General features: G+C 31.4%; 1 protein-coding gene across 4 annotated transcripts in view; it reads left to right on the forward strand.

The window, feature by feature from the left end:
• LOC118192435 (SKA complex subunit 1-like) overlaps positions 1-23,891 on the forward strand; it is an 86,971-nt gene that overhangs the window by 58,547 nt on the left and 4,533 nt on the right. The gene's annotated exons all lie outside the window — the stretch shown is intronic.

The following is a 23,891-nucleotide window of genomic DNA, read 5'->3' on the forward strand; positions in this document are numbered from 1 at the left end:
AAAGCTTTACTGTGCAAAATGTAGTTAATGTATTTATTTTAAAGATACACACTGTAAAAGGTTAGTTACACATAAGTTATGAACAGCAATTTGCAATTTTATATTTCACCAATACATGGTGCTTTAAGTCATATAAAGTCACATAAGTCACTGTAAACATCTGGAAAAATGAGTTTATATGAAGACAAAGAAGGAAGATGCTGCATTCAGTTACACCTTTGTAATATGGCAATGCAGCAGCAGAAATTGTTCTCTGTGCTTGAGTTATCATGTGAGTAAGTTTATTATCACTACTGAGCTCTAATTTCACATGAAATATAGATAGACAGTGCCGGATAAGGTGATTTATTGTTGGTATTCACCATTTCAAGAGAGAGGCAGCATTTTCAAAGAAAACTCAGTGGGTCATTCTTCAGTGGAAAAAGACTTATTAGAAGACCATATATGAGAAGGCCTCAAAAATCTACAAATTGAGCTGAATGAGAACTGAGTGTACTGCAGAAAACTGTGTGAAGAGTTCTTAGGAATCATTTGAACCATATTGTTTGCAGCTGGTGCAACAACTGAAACGAGAAGACCTGACATGTCGATTATTTTTCTTGATGGAGGATGATGTATTTTCTGAAAGGTTAGTGTTCAGTGATGAATCAATATTTCACATTTCCAAATTATTGAATAAGCATTAACACAAGTATTTGGGATTCTGAACATCCACACTCAACAGTGCAATATGAACATGATTCCTTGAAGGTCAATGTGTTTTGTGCATTATCCCATAAAAAGATCTATGGACTCTTCTTTTTTGCTGAAACCACTGTGATAGGAATTTTATATCTCAATATGCTGCATGGCTTTTGTCACTATTACAAGATGGCCTGCCTAGCTTTATTTTGCAACTGGATGGCGCATCAATACATTTTCTAACTGAAGTGCGGAACTACCTCAGTAATATGCTACCACAAAGATAGATTGTTCTTATATGTGCCCTAAACAAAGCACTGTTACCTTGCCATCAGATTTCCCAGATCTCACCCCATGTAATTTTTTTAGAGGGTTCATAAAGGATCACATGTATGTGCCTCCAAGTTCAATGTCTAATGAATGATTTGAAAGTTCATATCAGTACTTCTGTCGCATGCTACACAAGGTTTGGCAAGAATTGCATTACAGACTTGATGTATGCTGTGTAACAAAAGAAGCGTATATTGAAAATTTTTGTGAACTGCATTCAAAACTTGATTATAATACCATCTATTAATAAATACATTAATTACTTTCTTCTGTCAAGTCATTTTCTTCTGTCTAACTTTCGCTGTCAATTTCAGTTTCTGCAGCTCTTTTAACATTTTCTGTAATATCGTAGTCAGTGTTTTCACTTGTTGTCTCAATATTATCATCAATTGCAGTGTATTCTAAAAGTAAATCTTCGTAATTTTCTTCACTGAATGTCTGAAATATTAGAAATAGTTTGCAACCACATATTGTAAAGCAATTTCAAACTTTGTTTTGGGAGGCTATTTCCCATACATTGACTAAAATACGCACAGTTTCTAGTAAAGGTATTAATTTAGTTATCTCCTTCAAAATGCTTACATTTTCATGAGATTCAATTTTATTCATCTTTTTTGAACAACATCTTTTCTGTAATTGCATTTGAAAGCTTTTATAATACCTTTAGTCTAATGTTTGAATGATGGAAGTCATATTTACAGGAAGAAACACTAATTTAATATTTTTGAGAACAGTATAAGAGGGGTGTGCAGCACAAGTTATCTAACAGTTAAGCTATTTTTTTCATTTTTCAGTTCTCTGCCCCATTTCAAAAGGAAATCAGTAAAAATACTGCTTGCCTTCCATGAGTTCCTGTTATTTTGCAGTTATAAATCTTGACTCCTTTTAAACTCTTTTCAATAACCACTGGTGTCTTTAAAAATGTTGCATCCATATTGCACATTAATAACAGTAACTCATTCTTTTAATTTCTTTAACCAGCTGCTCTTTCACATTTAAACATTAATGTGTACACTGGTAATTCTCTGTACCAGTTTAATCTGTGTTATAAATTTTGTATGGCTTGCATTCTTTTAGAAGCCCTGGCAAAATGTCTTTTATCCATTTCTCAGCCGAATGATGATCTGCTCCTTGCTTCTCACCATGTAGTTGCTGATAAACAATGTTATTTCTCTCATTCTATCTTGTGAGCCATCCATCAGTTGGCGCAAAATTTTCTCCTAGCATTTTAGTGAATTCAACAGCTTTTTGTGGTCGAAAGAGTTCTAGAAACTGGAACATTTTAAAGTTTTATAGCTTGAAACCATTCTTGAACAGCGGTTTCAAAGTCTCTCAATTTTCCACCCATTTTATGCTTCCTTGAGACATTTTTATTTTTTACTAGTTCTTTGGCAATTTTTGTGTTTAAGTAAATTGCACAATGCTGTTTGGGAAATCCCCATTGTAAAAGCAGCTTTTCTTTGGCTGTATTTACCAAATGTATCGCAATCTTTCAGCAATTTTTCCTTTTCTTTCAGGCTTATAAATTCTTTGAGGGATATTTGATATGTTACAAGTCATCCCCAACAGCATGGCACGTCGCTGCAACATTGCAAACATGTCGCATTGTGACGACTTCAATGTCGCCGTAATGTTGTAGGAATGGCTTAATGTCCCCTTTTTGCGATGTCACATTGCAACGTTGATGTGAGGTCAGATTGGGACTTTGATGTGAAGTCACATTGTGACATTACTGTGAAGTCACGCTGTGACTTTGTTGTGAAGTTACACTGTAATATTGTTGTGAAGTTACACTGTATTGTTGTGAAGTCACACTGCAACATTCATGTAACAACTCATTTCGACTTAAAGCCATAGAGTGACATGAATGCAACGTAATAAAGTGCCATGAATATAATGTCACTAAAGATGTAAATTGATGTCATGCAACACTGAATTACTTTCTAAATAATTAGAGTGATGAACTCCTATTTTAGAGAACAGGTAACTACAACAATGTTTTAATGATCTAGTAAGGTATTATACTTTTCAAGGTATTAAAATACATCCATAATATTCGAAATTTTTAAATAATTGAAAATATCCAATATAATCATTTGAAATTTCCTCATCTTACTGAAGTTGTATCTCACCTTGTTAAGGTTATATAACTGTAATCCATTTATGTTTATCATATATCTATATAAACTTTTTTTTAACAGTTTGGCTTTTAATACTGTTTCCTGTTCTCCATTTCTTTTTTTCCTTAATTGCTTTCCTTCCAGAAAAAAAGCTAAATTATTTTGATAACTGGATGAAAGAAAAACCGTTTTAGTACTATATTTTATTGGACATTTACCTATTTTATTATCTTGTTATATAACGAAATGTTTTGTTTTAAATTAAAAGCTTTTATAAATCAACACAATCATAGACTCCAAATTAGTTAATTACAATCTTCATTTCCAAATTAGCCATTTGTTGCTTAATCTATAATACTGAACAAATAGTTATAGGTACAAAAGTCAGTAGCTGGGAAACGTGGTTATGGAAACTAAATTACAGGAAATAAATATTTATACTGAGTTATATTAGTTATACAAAACAGGCATTTTTTTTCACCATTATTACTCCATCGACAAATTACAATTTTAGAAGATTTTTAAGCTATAAATTTAAAATAACTGTCTTTCACTACACAGCTTCAGTATATTTAAAAATAATTGTATTATGGTAAAAATATCGTATAATTTGTTTCATTTGATGATTAATGTTAATTATTTGTTTTAAACATTTCCTAAGCGCATTTTTCTGTTCTCTTAACAAATAGAGTATTATGCAAAAGCATAACAAATTCACATGAATTAATTATTCCAGTTCATAAAACAGTTATTTTTACCAAAGCTGACTTACGGAAAATCTGTATTACTCACTTCTGAGAATATACACTATAACTATGACCTTCACAGCGATGCTTAAATACTATTCGTAGCTCATACGGTAAACTGAATGAAACTCGGCTGTTTATGCGTTAAAATACACAAGCTCCTTTATTTAATCAACATATATGGGGAGTAAACATTTATTGTATACTGACTTGAATGATAGCAGTAATAATTAATATATAATAATTGAAAATAAATTTAAAAATTGTTATTAAGAATGAAATGATTATTGACGAGAAAAATACCAGAGATGCATGAACTTTATAGAAGCGCACGAGAAAAATCAATGAAAATTTTTTGCTATCCAGAAATTTCTACAAACAGATAATGAAATCAGGGCATTTGGAATTATTTTAATATGATTTTTAGAGCCAAGATGAGGATTCGGAAAATATGTTTTGATGTAAATATGAAGTAATATGAGATATGGGCATTCTTGCTATCCTTCTCCTTTAATATAAACACGATTCAGTTTTTTATTTAATTTAAATAATATGAAGATATCATGTTTTACAATGCATACTTTCATACATATATATTAAGAAAAAAGTTATTAAGTTAATCGAAATGAAACTTTACAACACGGAGCCATACCCATTTTGGGTGAATCAGGCATTTGAAAATAATGGGGCACATATACTGTATGTATAAGAATTTGGAATTTAATAAAAATGCTTAGGAGAGAAGCAGTTATGAGATTAGTTTCAGATATTAAAATTTGATGATAAGGCCCTGATGCTTTACTTTCTTTAAAGTACTTCATTTTTCTTTAAACTGGACTTTCTTTAAAGTCGTAGCTCATACGTAGTCGTAGCTTTAAAGATTTCAAACTCTTAAAATGTCAAAAAGGCATCAATACATATTTTAACAATGATATAGTTTTTTCATTAGACGGGAATTAAAGAAACAGTTTCCTTAGTATACTTTTAACAGAAGAGAAATAGATTATTTGATTTCTTTAATATAACAAAATGAAAACACAATGTGAAATTAAATATGAAAACATGTTTATGCCTTTTTTTATGCCATTTAAGAAACTACGCAATTAAAACTGAATTTCAGTTATGTACTTAAGTTCAAATTGAAATTAGCTGTATTTATGAAAATAAAAGAAATTCCACTACTTAATTTTGTAGGAATAACTTTACAACTTTTGTTAAAATTAAAAAACAACGAAAAATAAAACTTCTCCTCTTACATTAAAAGAAATACAGTCAAAAGTCGTTAATTCGGACATACGTAATCCAGAATGATCTATAATTCGGACCTCAAAGCTTCAAACTTTCTGCGCATGTGTCGCATTGACGCATGCGCGTAAGACCTATACAGCTGCGAATATGCTTGTGCGTGTGCGCAAAATACGTTTACGAATGCGTGTTTAATGTATAACAGACAATATAAGCTAAGCTAAAATTATCTAATTATCTATTTCAGTTAATGCTGCAGATTGCGTTGTTCCTTAATCTTTGAATTGGATCCGTCTTATTATTTTTTGCAGACTGTTAGAGCAATTTTATAAAAGTAAGCTTGAACTTTCGATTATGTCAAATAGAATTTCTGATATATATTTATTAATATGTAAAGGATCTACAAAGCGAAAGTATGTTTCGAAGTTCATTAAACAAAAAATGGAATTGCTACAAAAAATGGATAAAGGCATATCCTTTGTTTATCTAAACTTTAACGTTTGCTTATCTAAACTTTGTTTATCTTTAACGCTGCGGCGCGCACAATGAATTGGAAGTTGATTTCTCAGCACTAACCTTATCTTCAGGGCAGATGTTTTTATTTTATTTGGCTTATAATTCCTTGCTAAATGTAGTATTTCATCTCGATGTACTCCGTCTTTGATATGATTTAAATCAAATTCCTTGTCATTATAATTCGCTTCCGATAGCGAAGAAATTGACAGAGGTTATTGAAAACGAAAAAATTTCTATTGACAAATTAGTCGGTAGACACAGCAATCATAGGACTTGAACAGCGGAACTTTGTAACTGAACAAGAAATTATGTCTGTTTATAGAATTAAAGAGAATGTATTATCACATAAAAAACAAAGCAACTTAAACAACTTACATTGAGAGAAATGTTTAATAAAGTAAACAAATAAATATTAAGCTTTTTTTTTTTTTTTTTTTTTTTTTGTAAATTTTGATACCCTTTAGATCATAATTGTTCTTTATTTCATAAATTACGGTTTTATATTTTTAATTTTATGATTTCTGCATGCCATCTCACCAGATTTAAACTGATGATCTATAATCCGGAAAAATCGATAATCCAGAATCGGCGAAGTCCCGACGAGTCCGGATTAACGACTTTTGACTGTATTTGTTTGACCCACAGTATAATGCAGCACAATTATATGGAGTTTTCAGAATCTTCGATTGACTCTCCAGGAATTGCCTTTCTGTTATGAAATTTCCAAACAAATTTATTTGCTTATTTAAATGTGAAGTCTGTCCCAATAAAAATAATTCCATGAAGTTATATTTTACCTTAAAACAATTTTTCTTGTCTATTTGGCAAAGACTTTAATTCATCAGTGTTTTATAATATGCGAATTTCCAAGTTATCACAATGAAATTTTAAAATTCCTTTGTGAAAGATTCCTTTCTTAATTTTTCTAAGCTTTTCAAATATGATTGCAGAAATTAGTATCTTTTCAATGTCTATTTCTGCAAATGATACATTAAAGCAAAACTAAATGTGATAAGTTTAGATAATTAAATTTGATGTAATTAGAGGGTTAAATGCAAAGTTTATAATAACAAAATAAAATATCTTGTTTGCAGAAGTGAAATATATTAATGTAAAATAAAATTATTATTTTGAATAAAGTTTATCGGTGAAGCTTAAATATACATTTCGATTTATAGTAATTTTCATTACATTTATAAAATTGTCTGCAATAGGTTAAATATTCTTAAAATACAATTTGAAATTCGATTTCTTTATAACATGAAGTAACTTTTACTTTTAGAGACAAATTACTATTAATTTATAATCTTTTGTCACAAGTAAAGTTTTAACTTTCTTCATATATGTTTATATGTTTTGCCGTATTCAAATAATTTGACCTAAACTAGGAAATATTTTTCTGTGACTAAATCTCTTAATAAGGAAATTAAGTTACTTTAACAACACAAATATATTGTACGTAAAAGTGTGACATAATTTGTGAAAAGAAAAGATCTGAAGTAATAAATTTTAAAACTAATCTCAGAAATTTACATATAGGAAACACACAAAAGTTCAGTGTTTTAAATACACCATTTGTAAACTTATAATAATTAAAAAATCGTGTTCTATATAACTAAAAATGTGGTTATGGAAGTATTGCATCATTTATAATGTGGCACTAAGTACCACGCATGGAAGTAAGTAATTATTTTGCGAATAATTTCGAAAAATAGCTGAACACGATGAAAGTACTGCAGTAAAATGTATAAAATTAATTCTTTTTTCACTTATCTTTTAACATTAAAAACAAAAAAGGGAATTATATCTACCAAATAAATCTGACTCCCTAAATTAAAATTTCTAAGCAGTGAGACAAAAATAAGATGACTTTTGATAATGGCCCTTATTTCCACACTCTCTGTAATAAAAATAAAAGTTAATCTACTGCCAATATTTCTTTTTGTTCATAGCATTTAAATTATGCTTTTATTATTACATATTAATTATTACTGATATCATTCACATCAATGTACAATAAACTGTGCTTACCTGAAAATGTAGCACAGACGATGTGTTCGGTGAACAGAACTAAAAAAATGGTCGCGAAAATCCTTAAGACAAACAAATGCCATGCAGACGACAAACTTTTTCGTCAGTCTCTAGACACACTAGATACAGTAGAATGTGAATTCATTCACCACAGAATATAGTTCAATAATTTCGAAGTACCACATCAATAAAAACATGCTAAAAACTGTTAATATTTTTAATAAAAATTAAATAACTAAAATTGCAAGCTATTAGCATAAAAGAATCATTTATTTAGAAAGGTTTACTAAACACATAGCAATGAATCGGGGTGAGGGAGGTCAGCACGCAAGAATACTTCCCAGTAAAGAAGAATTACGCGAGCAAGGTCAAGAAAGGTCAGGGTGGGGAAGACTGTGAATTTCTTATTGTCACATTAAACATACGCGACATGTATGTGACATCCTTACGACATTCACATCCACATCACAATGCGACATTTCTGCGATGTTGTACCGTGCTCACAATTGTAATGTGAAGAAAATGCAACATTAAGAGGTCATTACAACATCATAGTAACTAAGTGTGCTGTATGGGATGTGCACAAAAAATAAAAAAAAAATTTCTTCTAGTGATTTGTTCAAATACAAAATTCTCATTTCTTGCTAGCCGGAAGATTGCACCTTTATTTGTCAAATTGACCTGCCACTTCATGATTATTATAGGCATAATCAATGCTTTCTTTTCTTTTTTCTTCAGCCTATCCCGAGGAATACTCATTCATTTATAATCCTCTGGCTTTTAAATGTACCGGAAAAATGCCTAATAGGAACATTATTAAAAATGGAACAGAATTTTACTCCGCAGAGCAACTTTATAAAAAAAATGTGAAAGCTTTTAGATTTCACATTACTCCCAAAGCGGCGTTTTTTTAAAAACATTTTATGTGTTACCTTTATTTGTTAAATATCATGTTCTTCGCACTTAAACCATAAAATTCAATTCAACAGCAATATCGCAAAATAATTTTAAAATGAGTGTATCTTTAGAATTTCCGATAAAGAGTCACACACTGGAGATAAAAATGCTTTTTTTTTTTTCCTCCCGTACAGTGTTGCCATTGCTCACTTTGAAATCGTTGAGTTTGTTAATAAAAAATTCATTAAAGTGTAACAAAATCTAAATTTGATATTAAAACAAATTACAAATTCTATATTCTGGTCTAGACGTATGTTTTTCAAAATTTGATGGCTCTAGGTACCGTTGTTTTATCACGATGCAAGAAACATACATACATTTATGCTAGTTCTTCATTATTTAATTTCTTTAAATATAACACAGGGCTCTAATATTTGGTGGCAACAGTTTGAAAAGTGAACGGACACTTCTAGAGAAACAACGCAAAATGCCGAAAGAAATTAATAGCCGTTCTGGGCTAATGCCCTTTAGGCTAAAAAAAACAAACAAAAAATCAGAAATTTCAATAAAAATGTATTACATATAAAAAATTACAATGAAATAAACAATAACCTTAATACAAATATTAATTATCCTAATACATAAATTAACCATCTTCTCATTGCCTTCTCTCAACAAACGTCCAGTATTCATGAGAAACATTAAATTTAGAAACTGCACAGAATTATTGCCCTCATTTTTCTGAGTGGCAACAATGCTGATATCAGCAACAATGGCAACAGTGATATATCAGCAACAATAACTTTGTACCATTGTTGTTGATATAAAGAGAGAGAGTTATTGATTTGATGCAATTATCAAAACACATAAAATTTAAAAAAATCTCGTCTAGATGCACCTATGTACCAAATTTCATAACCCTGGGTTTATTAGCTTATGCCCAGCACAAACAAAAGACACAGACAGACTTTTCCTTTTATGTATATAGACTTCATAACTGTATGAACTAGAAACAGATTATTCCACAAGCAGATCTGCCACAAACAGATTATTCCAGATCTGAATAATTAGACGTTTCCCAGTTTGAGTTTTATAAGCAGTGGGGAGTAGTTTAATAAATAGCAGTTTTTCTATTCGTATATATTTGTTTTGGTTCCTAGAAATTTGAAAGCAATAAACAGATGTGTTTATCAGTCAGTGAGTTTAATAATCGGTAAGTACTGTACTATGTATATGCCGATTATTTATGCAGTATTATTTTATAAATGAAAAATCAGCAGTATTTAATCAGATTATAAAGCTATAAAATGTGTTATAAAAGAATATAAAAACAAAAAAGTATTATAAAAGAATATGAAAACAAACTGAAATAATGTTTTTCAAATTTAAAAAGAAAAGAAAACTCTTGTGACAGCTGATATAGAAGTGCTTGCATTGCAGATGAATAATTTTGAGGAGAAATGCTGTTTGTTCTCTTGCAACTTCTACCCCTCTCGATGTTAAAAGTTGAGGGTAGTTGGGGTCATTTAAATTTTCAATGTAAGTAATGTATGTTGACATCAATGTAAGTGGCGTCGCACAAAGAAGACTAGAATAAATTGTATTCTTACATATTTTTGTCATTATAGATGGCTTTCTAGTTAGAAATAATAGAATGAATAATGGCAGCTATTTATCCATTCCAACATTTCTAGTGCCTTGACGACCCTCATTTAAATGAGGTAAGCATTTAAATAAGGTTCTGTTGTAAATTTTTTAAAAACAAAGTTAAAAGCTTTGGGGCAAGTCTCTTTGTTGTAAACTTCTTAATATCTGAAGTTGGTGGTTCAATTGGCATAGTATTTTTTCCACAATTCCAAAGTAACTCTAACTGAGTCATCATTAGTAAGCTCGTCATTGGGAGTTAAACTTGATAACATCAACATTATTTCCCTTCCACCTTTCATTGCTTTGTCAGTTGTACATGCATCTACATCAATCCTTGTCTGCTCTTCCTTTAAATGATTTTGCACCTTAGCAGAATTTCTTCCACAAAGCATTCACTGTTGTCCGTTTAACTTTGTCACAATGTGCCAACTCAATGTTTTTGAAAGAATCAAGCATATTATAATTCTTCCAAAAATTATATACAGCAGAGGTCTCATACTAGTGGCTCCTAAATGGCCCATAAACATATTTTCCATAAATTAATTACAATTATTATCACAATATTATGAAAAAAATTCCGATGAATTTCAGTCCAAGTTTACATTATTTTCATTACTATTAAAAATGAATGCGAGTGATGTTCCAGAAAATCTACAAATGGAGCTAATTAATTTACACCGTGATGTAAGTCTTATTTCAAGATTTTAAGATACAGATTTGATAGGCTTTTTTCATACTTGTCACAAGATAAATACTCTCAGCTACAATTCTCTGCAATAAGAATAATCATTATGTTTGAGGACTCATTTAAATGTAAATGAGTCCTCAAACATAATGATTATTCTTATGTTCTTTTATAAATGTAAATATTTTTTCCTGCAGTTGAAAATTAATAAGTAAAGAAAAAGAACCAGGCTGAACAATGAGCATTTGTAATCTTTACATATAATAAAAGAAAGAGTCTGTCTGTGTGTGTGTGTGTCTTTCGTTCTCGCTGAGCGTAAACTAATAGACCCACGGCTACGAAATTTGGTACATAGGTGCATCTAGACAAAAGCCAGTGCACCTCAAAGCGATTTTTTCCAAATCTGAATTAGAATTTTTTTATTTTATATTTTGTGACGAAATTGTGTCATTTTGAGACGTAATGGGCTATAGGAAAGCGAAATTTTATTCTACACACTCCATTTTCACATCGTCATGAAACGTAGGCGCTTAGCTATTTTACGAACTTAAAATAAATTGCGTGTTTCAATAAATCGATTAAATACGAATTTATTTAACAAAGGGAGCTTAACACCTTTTCAACGGGATATTTTCTAAAAAAGTTGATTTTTAAAAATGTACAGCTTATTTTTCTTTGATTTTTGGACACGTTAAACTTTCATTTTTACGACTGCTTCTACAAAAACAATTTTGGAAAAATGATAACATTTTGTATTTTTAAAAATTTTTTTTAATGAAGCTTCCGAGTACATTTCTCACATCTCAAATCTTTAAAAATGTGATTTTTGGCAACAATTTTCCTGTCTTATTGTTGTTGATAGATTTTTGATGAAATTGCATCATTTTGAATAGTTTCATTCTTTTAGAAATATGGGTTTGGCAACAATTTTTCATCGTATTTCTTATGTCACTATTTTTAAGAGATTGGCATATTTCATTGTCATTTTTATATATAGTATATAATCATTTTTTTTTTTGATAAAGTTGTTCTGCAGAGTAAAATTTGGTGCGGAATTTTACATTTTTTGAGTTGCTTTCATGTTATTTTTTGCTTATTTCACTGTTTGTAAGATATTGAAAAGTTCTGCATGATTTTTTTTTTTTTAACGGAAAGTTGGTTCATTTTTTTATTAGGATAATTAATATTTGTATTAAGGGATATAGCTTATTTCATTGTAATTTTTTTCTCTTGAAAATATAAGATAAAATATTATTAATTATACTTTGCTTTTCAGAATTTTTTGTCTTTTGTATTCTTTTTTGATATTTATTGCTCATTTCACTGTTTTTAAGATATTGAAATGTTTTGTGTGATATTTTTAGGAAACGAAGTTTTTAATCTCCTTTATATCATTTGAGTTCTTAAGATTTTGTAAAGGGAAGTTGGTTAATTTATTTATTAGGATAATTAATATTTGTATAAGGGATATTGCTTATTTCATAGTAAATTTGTTATACGTAATAATTTTTTTTTAATGAAGTTGTTCTGCAGAGTAAAATTCTACACAAGCCAGACGAAAGTTTGTGATAAAAATATTTTGTAGTAATTTTTCTCCTAGATTATAAACGTAATCAAAATTTAAATGCCATGAGATGATGTTGCTGAAAGCTGTAGTTAGAAATAAAAAAAATATATATATATATATATAATTATTTATGTACGAATTATGTGTGCTGTCTTTATATGTACATTCTTTTGCAAAAAAATAGAAGCACCAAGACGGACTTTTGCAATCGTGATGAAATTTGGTATGCAAACACAACTTGATCAACATGCAAATGATCAAAGTTTCAGGGCAAATGAACAGGAATAGCAATCATAGGAAGTAAGAGTATCAACCGCATGGAGACAGTCCAGAGATATGTGAGTGGTATGTGGCCTGGTATTATCTTGTTGGAAAATGGCCCCAGGATTGTGTGCCATGAATGGTAATGCAACCGGCCGCAGGATGGTATCAACATATCGTTGAGCTATTAAAGATGTATGGAGGATGACTAAAGATGGCCTGCTGTAATAAGAAATAGTGCCCCACACCATCACACCAGGGGTTATGGCTGTATGCCTTTGTAAAACAAAGTCTGATTGGGACTGCTGGCCCCATCCTCTCCAGACACAAACACGGTGGTCATCTGCTTCAAGAGTGGAGCGGGATTCCTCGCTGCATACAATACGATGCCAGTCTCATGGGAGCCATGATGATCGGCTGAGACACCTCTCCAGATGACTCCGCCGATGTGGGGTCAAAGGCAAACATCTTAAAGACCTCTGTGAGACAAGCATCTAGACCCCAAACCTCACTTTTGCTCATAACTGGTTTTTTCCTTCCTTGGGATATGAAGAAGGGAAAGAGGATTTTGAGTATAGGGAATTTTAGTCCATGGCGCTGTTTATATCGCATTCTGTACTGTGTACTGTGAATATCTATTCAGAAAATACTACCGTGTCTTCTGAAATAATAAAATGGCTCTTTACAGGAACAAGTAATTTCGCATCGGAAAATCAGCCGATACCTTTGGAAACAACTGAAAGATCTTTTTCAGGGCCAAATATTCCAGACACGGAAAATAAACTGTTGACTCTTGTATGAATTGCACAAAAAGACACGCTACATTTTTTATCTGAAAAAGACATGCAGCAAAAATTGCATGATTTAAAGCACAGGAAAAAATGCGAATTTAAAAGTTCTAGTAGTATGCGTTGCCAAATACATTTTGCGGATATAATGGATTGCCTGTTTTGGCAATATAGTACAGTGTCTGGTAAATTCTTTTTATGTTTGGGTAGATAATCAGACATTTCTTAGTACCAATAAGTAAAACTTTCGTAAAAACACTCCAGATGACTCTGCTGATGTTGTGGGGGTTCAAAGGCAAATGTCTTAAAGACATCTGTGAGCTTGTCTGAGGTGGCGTTAGCGCCTCAGACAAGTGCCGTGAGATGGTAGATGATACCACGGAAGGTAGAGACGTGGCTGTAGTGCGTTGCTTAGTCGACAATAATATCGTTGGGGACGTTCGAGCCTGGCAAACAATCACTCTATCTTGCCTCGCATTTGTTATCCTTGGCCTTCCAGAGCCTTCATTTCGTCAGGAATTTCTTTGTATCAACCATTGCTGCCAACATCTTTGCACAGCAGTGTCTATACACTGCAGGTGGTAGTCCATTGCTCGATATGATCACCCAGCTTCACGCAACCCTACAATGTGACCACGTTTGAAATTGTTGTCTGTAAGGTCTTTGATATTGTCGTAATGGCTTCTTTAGTTGCTTCTTTATGGAATTACAATGGCAGGGGGAAAAAATTCTGCCTCTGTTACTGGTTTTATATTTTGTGAATTGTGCACTAGAATCACACGCTATGACCTTTCACCAATCGAGCATGTCTGGGATATCGTAGGCCAGCAGATTCGGGAGCACAAAATATCGCAGATCTAGAGCGACAACTGATGAATGCCTGGCAGAATGTGTCGCAGGATGATATTAGGAACCTTTATCCCTCCTTGCCTCGACGAATTCAAGCATGCATTGCCACCAGGGGTTGTTCGACCAACTACTAATTTGAACAATTAGTAGTTGAGAGCTTAGTTAGCAATCAATGGGTTATTGTGAGCTGTGAACAGGTACTATGACCTTGATTTTTTAATAATTTTATTATCTGTGTATGAGCTAGACATATATTCAATTTCATCAAAAGCAACTACTTCCTTCATGTTGCTTCAAAAAAAATTTTTTTTTTTTTTTTTTGGGGGGGGGGGCAAAAGAGTGTATATAAGAAACATTTAAAAAAGGAAGGTCATAGGTTGTCATTTATTCTCAAATTTTGTTAAAAAGTTTTTGTAATTTTTTTATTTTTAGCTTAAAGTAAGTTACTTAAGGGTTAATTCAAGACATTACAATTATTTTAAATAAATGACAGTGTGAAAATTTAATATTTAGCTCCCAATGTATTTGAATGATAAAATGTAAACTAGAAAAATTTCTTGTGATTCCATTCTTTGGATTTTAGATTGAAAATTAAGAGATATTGAAATTTTTTCCTTGAATTAAAATTCTCACCTCTCAGCTGTTTTTAGATTGTGTCTTCAGTTTGCATGCATTTTCAGTTTGAGACCATTGGTGCACTCAGCACTATCACTGGTTTTGATTGCTTAGGAAAATGTATGCCCCTGCACCCATGACTTTCATCATTTGTAGATTTAATGTTTCTTGAATCATTTATTTGATCCATCCAGCAATAGCTTTAACCCTTTGCGGCGCACTATACGTTAACGTCGGAATTTTAACAAAAAAAGTTGTATGCAGTCTATTTAGTCCTAAAGGAGTATATAGATAAAATTTTATAAAAATTGCACTTACCGTTTTAATTCTGTGGGTGTTCCATGACGTGGAACACTGCACCGCCAGAGCTTTTAAAAGTGCGACTAAGCGAGCGTTGCAGTGAAGCACGAAAATGAGTAGAAGCGTTTGTATAAGAATGAAAAAACTCTGTATTATGGCTGTATACGTGGTTTCCTGGATATACACAATATTCTTGAATATATACGGATAAATGAAATAAATATCTATATACACAAGTCCTATATACAAAAATATTTACAAATTTTTGGAAAGAGTTAGACCTCTCCTTGCCATTTATGGAAAATTAATAATAAAAAAATTAACTACGATTAATATTAACAATAAAGAAAAATAAGCCTATAATATATACATACATGAAAAATATCTACACAATTATTGAATATAAACGGGAATGAGACTAAAATACGACAGCAAAAAATTCGCGCAGGTCTAAGTAAAGATGAGTCAAGCTACTAATAAAATTCCCGCCTAAAAACTACTCCCAAAAAATTCAAGATGCCAATATTAGGGCTTTCATTACACAAAACACACCTCACCCCTCAATACTGCTTTGTTTGAATTCATCCCCCCGAAAACAACGGAAACAGAAAACGTGAACAACAGATGTTCTCTCCTAAGCTCCGATGTTCTGATTCGTAACAGCATGAGATCGCTAAAGGCGCAATGTTCCCGCTAATGGAACACCCGGTTTTACTCAATGATTCTGCGCATGGTTTTTGTATGAAAGATTAAAAAAATATAGAACAAATAATTTGCAGTACAGCCAGCAAAATTATGCTTAGTTTTTTTTCCAAATAAAAATTTTTATATCATTAAAAAAATAGAGAAAATTACTTGAAAAAAAGTGGATTTTAATAACACATAATAAATGAAAATTCTGTATCTCCTTGTGATATGCTGCAATTAAAAAGAAAAGTTCAAAGTATATTATGAAGGCATTTTTATCTATTTACGGTTGAATTTAAAGGTTTCAGAAGCGATTCAATTTGGGTGTTCCATGTAGTGGAACACTGAGCCGCAAAGGGTTAAATACACTCTCTGCATTCAAGATTCTGGCTTTCTCTTATAAATGCCTAGCCTTCACTTGAGTAATAAAATTTCATCAGAGTTCACTTTTGTCAGACCCTATTTCCAGTGAGAACCTAATTTCTCCACCTCTAAAATCAAGCCTGTAATGATAGTGATCTTCAATGTTTTTACACTATGAATGATTCAACAAAATGAACTTTATTCTTTACTATCATATTTACTGTAAAAACAAGTTGATATAATTTTCCTGTCTTTGTACACTGCTCAAAAAAAAAAAAAAAAAAATGGGACAGTGCTATATCTCCCGTTCTACTGGGGCGATTGACAAAATTCAAACTACATTTTTCATGTCTCGAAAGCACGACTTAGGATATATATTAGATTTATATATAGTACTATTCTAACATAGGTATTTTGACACAAAATCGGACTTTTTCTGAAATAACATACCAATTTTTTTACATATTTCGATTCTACGACTCAAATTATGCCAGAATACCAAGTTTTGTAAAAATCGTACGAATAGTTTTTAAAATATTAGCTCTCAAAATTTTAGCTCCTCAATGTTAATTGAATTTGGCAAATATTTATTAATATCTCTTTTTTTATTAAACTTTTTTGATTTTTTCTCTTACATTTCGAAATTTTGGTTCATTCCAAATAAAATTTACCCATTTTTTGCGTTTTATTTTTTAAATTTTTATTTTTAAATAATTTCTATAGATTTTACGAAAAAAATTTTGAATTATAACCTATAAAATTTTTATCATCATCTTAAAGTAGGTGTATTTTTAAGCATATCTGCAAAAAATTAGACTTTTTTACTCAAAATTTTCTAAGATATACACGAATTTACATAATTTCGCGTTTTGAAATTTGGCACCTTTTTTTTGAGCGATAATAACGCCAAATGTGGTCTATGGATTTTTGTTACACTGAATTGCCACAGCTATTTTTAAGTAAAATTTTACGGAGAATTAATTATATGACATTTTTTCCCTCAATGATGCGTAATAAATATTTATTAATACTATACGAAAGGCTATTTTTTTAAATTATAGATGATATTATTCAAATTTTTAACTATTTTTTTTTTTTTTTTTTAATTTCTCTCGTATCTTTTCTTTTTTTAAAAAATTTAAGAGTAAGTTTTTGTAAGAGTAAATTTTTACCTTTGGCGTTTTATCGTCTGCTACTTTACTTCGTTTAAATCGAATTGTCTAAAACTGAGAATTTTCGTTTGATATTTATTTGAATTTTATGACATTAACTGCATAATTTATTTCTAAAGAAACTATTGCTTTTCAAGTGGCTGAAAGGGCGGCTGATACTATTATCCATATTTTTAAAGCACAATATATTTTTATAGAAACATAATATTTAGAATAATCATTTTTTATAAAAATCAAATTATGATATAAACATACAACCCTCTAGAGACTGAATTAATGGAAGTTCAGTGGTTATGTAGAAATGATCTGCAGCTACTTAATGGCTGGATAAGTCAGCAGATTCTGTGGACAAGTAAGAATAATTATATAAACGACACCAACATTCTGGATTCAATAAACAACGAGGATAAGATGTTTACTAAATGAATTTAACAAGTTTTAAAACATAAAAAATCAACTCATTTTTTTCCTAAAATGTATTTTTGTGCGTAGCGTATTTTCATTATATCCTTAAAATTCTAATTTAGAATGTAATTGTCAAGAACTGAATCCTAATCATCAGTAATATAATAAGTAATTATTACTGTTATTAATAAATCCTTCTTATAAAGTAATTGCAAATGTTTCAAAAAACTTTCTGTCTGAATGCAAACATTTTTCTATGCAGATATATTTAATTTTATATTAATCAAGATTGCACACCATATTACTTATTTCCACTTCAATTCTTACCGTCAGTTCTAGTAGAATTTACAAATCAATTATATTTAATTAAGGATTGAATTGGATTATTTAATTATGGCAAAGCACACGAGGGCTATCTGTCTAAGGGGAGGGATGCCTTCGTGGACTTTCTAAGGGAAACTGGCTCGTATACACGTTACACATGGGAAAAACCACGAAACCGCCCATGCGGCCAGCCCGTTCGCGAGATTCGAAACTCGAACCGAACTACCAGTGTTCAGCGTCTTTACCGCTCGGCTGTTGGTGGGCTATTTAATTAAGGAATGACCATCTAAGTTAAGGAACAGCGTACCGTAACAACATTTCAATTATTGGTTCCGTATCTTTCATGTTACTCCCGATTGGCTAGCTACATGATTTTTAATGAGTATTCGGATTTTACTAGTAACTTCACTTGGAAATCACGCTTAAACTAGGTTAGTTGGTTATTTGAACATAGAAAGAACATGGGAGCTATTTGATTAAGATGCTTTCATAGAGAATCTTTGTAAAGAGAACCTAAAAAACTACGAAAACCAACCATGCAGCCTGGGTTAGACTGAGCAGCAAACAATTAGTATTTAACAATCTTTTCTTTTTCAAATGCTAGGCAACTGATGAGGCTCCAATTAAATCTCCAATTTAATATTTTATTTGTAAATATTTAAAATATTGTTGTATTCTTTGACACAAAAAGCAGAATTTAAGTTTTGTTAACTCGTTAGTAAACTACCAAGCCGTAGTGCAAATGAATATTCAATTTCTTTGGCAATGATTGTATTCACTTAATATTCTTGGAATATGAGCTAAAGAAGGAACGTTCTCGGAAGATTAAAGAAGTGTTTAAATCCAGTGATATTAGGTTTGTCTTACAAACTCAGGATCAAAACGATTCTGCAATTGCCCGAGTAGTTGACTTGTAAATGGATGTGAATTAAGCAGATGACTTTTAATCTTACGTTATTCAGCCAGAAAACGTATTCCAAATGTTTTGTATTGCATGACAATGCATCTTTTCATTATTCAATAACCAGTCGGAGAACCGCTTGTGTTCCGAAAATAAGTATGTATATTCAATCGTCCTGCACGTTCTTCAAATTTGTCTTCTTGTGATTTTTTTTTCTTTCTCAAAAACTAAAGTTGCCTCTCAAAGGAAAGTTTTTTGACATTGAAGAGACAAAATTAATATGAAATCTACTTTTAGAGGCATGTGAAAAACAGATCTCTAGAAACCTTCTCTTCCATTACATGTTGTGCAGTCAGACAAAAAGTTACATCAGCGTAAATTCTATAATCTATTTTTATTACACTCTGATTACTTTATTAACATACAGTGAATATATACTAAATCTTTAACTTTAGCTTAAGTAATTCGGAATTTTTGACAGAATTGTTGTCGGAACTAGGACTTAGAAGATAAGTCAAATTAAATATTTCGATAACCCAGTAAATTCAAGTTCGAAATTTCAATATTTTATTTTCGGAGGCAGGGGAAATGTTTTCAGTTTTGGTCCATTATACTAAGTATATTTGCTTCGATTTTTTATTTTTCCATAAAAGCGAAAATTTTACGCACGGTATACATATAACGCATAGCTTCAAATTAAAATTTAATAATATACAGAGTGGTTATAATTAAAGTTCCACATTGAAACGGTCATAAAAGGAAAACTACTGGATCAAATGTTATCAAACTTGGAAATTGTGTAAAGGAGGTCATGGGAATTTATTTTCCGCGAAGAAAAGGAAGTTCAAAACCTCACCACCAGGGGGGGAAATGGCGCTGTATGAAATATTGTTAAACGAAATATGGGTCGGAATCTAACTTAACCTTTTGTTAAACGGGTTTAATATGTTGTATACCCTTAAGAAACTTTGAAGTAGGCAAATTATTATTTAAAGAAGTTAAATTCGATAAATGTCGAGTGCGCCATCCCTGTAAGTGAGAATTTCGTCCGTGAAAACCACGAATTAGCGATTAGAAAATGTGAGATCGCAAATCACTCTCACAAGTGCGTAAAATCTGGAAATCGTTTTCTTACAGATCGCTAATTTGTAATTTTTTAAGCCTGAATTCGGCACTGAAACATGAAGATACTGATTCAAAACGCTTTTAATCGATTTGGGCCAAAGAAATCTCTCATGTTATCTATCTAGTTGCATTCGATTGCATAACAGTCATTTCACACCGTTTACTGTTGAATGACAGCTAGTTTTATAGCTGAACCATTTTTTTCTGAAGAGCAGTCGACAGCTGGACCACTGCGATTGCAGCTCACTTAGAGCTAATATTAAAATGTTTCGTGACACATGAACTGCAGTAACATGGAATTTTAGATACTACAATTTTTATGCAGGGCTGGGCACCACCTCAAGAGTGTCGCATAGTTACTTAGGCAACATTTCACGAATGAACGTCTTATAGGCCAACACTTCCCCTCTTCCCACCAGACCTCAACCTCTGTGACTTTTGTCTATGAGGTTATCTCAAAAGCACTGTTTATGGTGATAATCTAAACAATTTGGCTGAAATGAAAAATGTGATACACTGATAACATTTCTCCTGATATGCTATGTGTAACGTGTATACGAGCCAGTTTCCCTTAAAAAGTCCTCCACGAAGGCATCCCTCCCTTAAGGCAGATAGCCCTCGAGTGCTTTGCCGTAATCTAATAAACCAAACCAAAACCAAACCTGATATGCTAAGAGCTGCTGTTGAGAATGCAGTAACATGATTTAACTTGCTTTCGGAAAATGCTGGACGCTACATAGAACATGCTTTGTAACACGTTTCGGAAAATATTAAACACATTTTAAACAGATGTTTTTGTGTCTTATTTCATTTAACAATATTGTATACAGCGCCATTTTTCTCCTGATGGTAAGTTTTTGAACTTTTTTTTTCCGCCGAAAATAAATTCTCATAACCTCCTTTACACGATTCCCAAGTTTGATAACATTTGGTTCGGTAGTTTTCCTTTTATGACCATTTCAAAGTGGAACTTTAATAATAACCACCATGTAAAATAAGCTTTAAAAGTCTGACAGTTTGGTTCAAGTCCCAACTTTAAAAAATATATATATAAATATAAATTTTTATATTAATTCTCTTAGAAAGTATGTTTTAAGAAGCTAATTTTTTTCTCACGTTATAGATTGTATAAAAAAACATGATCTTTAATATGATTTAGATTGTTTCAGCCGATATAAGAATCGAGTTACTCTGTGGTACAGAATAAACCCTGCTGGAGTGTTTTATTTCTTTGTCATTTAGCAAAAATCTTTTAATTAAAATATTTATCCTTTGGACTTCGCTTTAAACTTTATTTATAGCTAAAATGACTAGAAAATGAAAAGCTGTCTTTAGCTGAAACGCAATTCATATAATTGATATTTTAAAAAATTTACAAGAATGCAAAATGTATGGAAGTCTAGCAGTCGAAAAATCCTAATTTTCTTGTGTGAGCACTGAAAATAACTGTAGAAGGAAAGAAGAAAATTAGGGAGAAAAGTAAGCAAAAATTTGCAGGGAAATTTGGCTGTCAGACGTACCAAGATGTTCAAAAAGTTGGACGCTTTCGAATATACTTTCAGGATACTTCAAAGAATGTAGGTGTTCAAAGAGAAAACACTTGGATGAGTACACCAGCAAATACCATCAATTGAGCTTGTGTTAACAGAAAAGACAAAACGATATCATGCAGATTAAAGTGAAGAGCGACTGGTTTTAAACTATATGGTTGTGTAAATTACGTTATAGAACATCATATCGTATCATAAATGGTGAATCCCATGATTTCCTCAGTCGAATTATTTGAAGATTCAGGAGTTTATCCAGTGATGTATGTGGATGTCACTTAAAGATGTTTTTTTCCCTTCCTGATGAAACAGCGGCCGAGCGGTAAAGTCGCTGAACACTGGTAGTTCGGTCCGAGGTTCGAATCCCGCGAACGGGCTGGCTGCATGGACGTTTTCGTGGTTTTCCCCATGTGTAACGTGTATGCGAGCCAGTTTCCCTTAGAAAGTCCTCCAGGAAGGCATCCCTTACCTTAGGCAGATAGCCGTAGTGTGCTTTGTCATAATAAAATAAACCAAAACCTTTTGATGAAACCAGTCTTTCCTTTCATCTCATAGCTTCAAAATGTTTAGCCTCTAAAGACTGATAAAGGCTCTGACGAAATACTTCGTGAAGAACTTTCTAAGGGAAACCAGCTGTCATACGCGGTACACATGAGAAAATCCACGGAAAAAGCCCATGCAACCAGCCCGTTTACCGGGGTTCGAACCCCGGAGTGAACTACCAGTGTTCAGCAACTTTACCGCTCGGCCGTTTGTGGGCCTTTATGAAATGGAAGGCGATAACTTTATTTAAAATGATTGTCAGAAATACCAAAATGTTTCGAAAAGTTGTATACTTTTCAATATACTTTCAGAATGCTTAAAGAAACAGAGAAGAAAAATAAATTTTTTCGTAAAATTTAGTATTCGTATTTTTTTTTTAATTTAAAACTTTTCTATGTTATGATATTTGATTCTTGCGATTTCAAAAATAAAATATTTGACTAAAATATGAATAACATTTTAAGAAACCAAATGTAGGATAAAATTGTGTAAAGCAATGGGCACAATGATAAAACTGTTTAAAGCAGTGTATGCAAGTCATCCTAAGTTAAAATATCGGTTATACATCTCTCTTATTTATATATATTTTTTCTGAACGGAACATTGAAAGGCGTGTAAAACTGTGCTTTACTGTATTTTCTCTTTTAATATAGTATGCAGTTTTCAAACGCATCGTAGTCTGGGTTACAAAGTATTCTTCCGAAAAAAACGCAGTTCAAATAAATAAAATCAAATTCTGGAAAATTGATATTAATAAATATATTTAAAATGCTCAGTTCGAAGGAATAAATAGAAAATTTTAAAACAATTATCTGAAGAGACAATGCAACAAAACAATTAAAATAAAAGTATAAAAATTTAAAAATGACCTAAAATAATAGCTATGACGAAAAATATATATAAAGAAAACTATTTGAAAAAAAAATAAACGCTGCACCTTTATTTACGCAGTTCGAATAGGTAAATAGAAATTTTTAAAACAGTTATTCGGGGGGGGGGGAGGAAAAAAAAAAAAGCATGCAACTTAAACAATTAAAATGAAATTCGAAAAAGAAAAAATTACTTAAAATAATAAGTTATAATTAAAAATATAATATAAAGAATATTATTTGGAAAAAAGGAACGATGGTGACTTTTTTTCCTAAGTAAACTAGGTTGCCATATATTAAGAAGTTCGCCAAGTGAAGTATTCTTGGCGCAAACTGACAAAAAAGTGCCAACATAAATTTTCCATAAAACATAAATGTGAATTTCTCCGTAAATTTCGCTCCAAATTTTACAAAATTTCATATTTAGGCGTAATTTGAGTCGTAGAATCGAAATATGTAAAAAAATTGGTATGTTATTTCAGAAAAAGTCCGATTTTGTGTCAAAATACCTATGTTAGAATAGTGCTATATATAAATCTAATATATATCCTAAACCGCGCTTTCGAGACATGAAGAACGCAATTTGAATTTTGTCAATCGGCCCAGTAGATCGGGAGATATAGGACTGTCCCATTTTTTTTTTTTTGAGCAGTGTACATATGAATTATTTTTAACTT

Source organism: Stegodyphus dumicola, chromosome 5 (genome assembly GCF_044657685.1).
Source record: "Stegodyphus dumicola isolate Sdum_Otavi_A_Nest chromosome 5, ASM4465768v1".
NCBI classification, from domain to species: Eukaryota; Metazoa; Arthropoda; class Arachnida; order Araneae; family Eresidae; genus Stegodyphus; species Stegodyphus dumicola.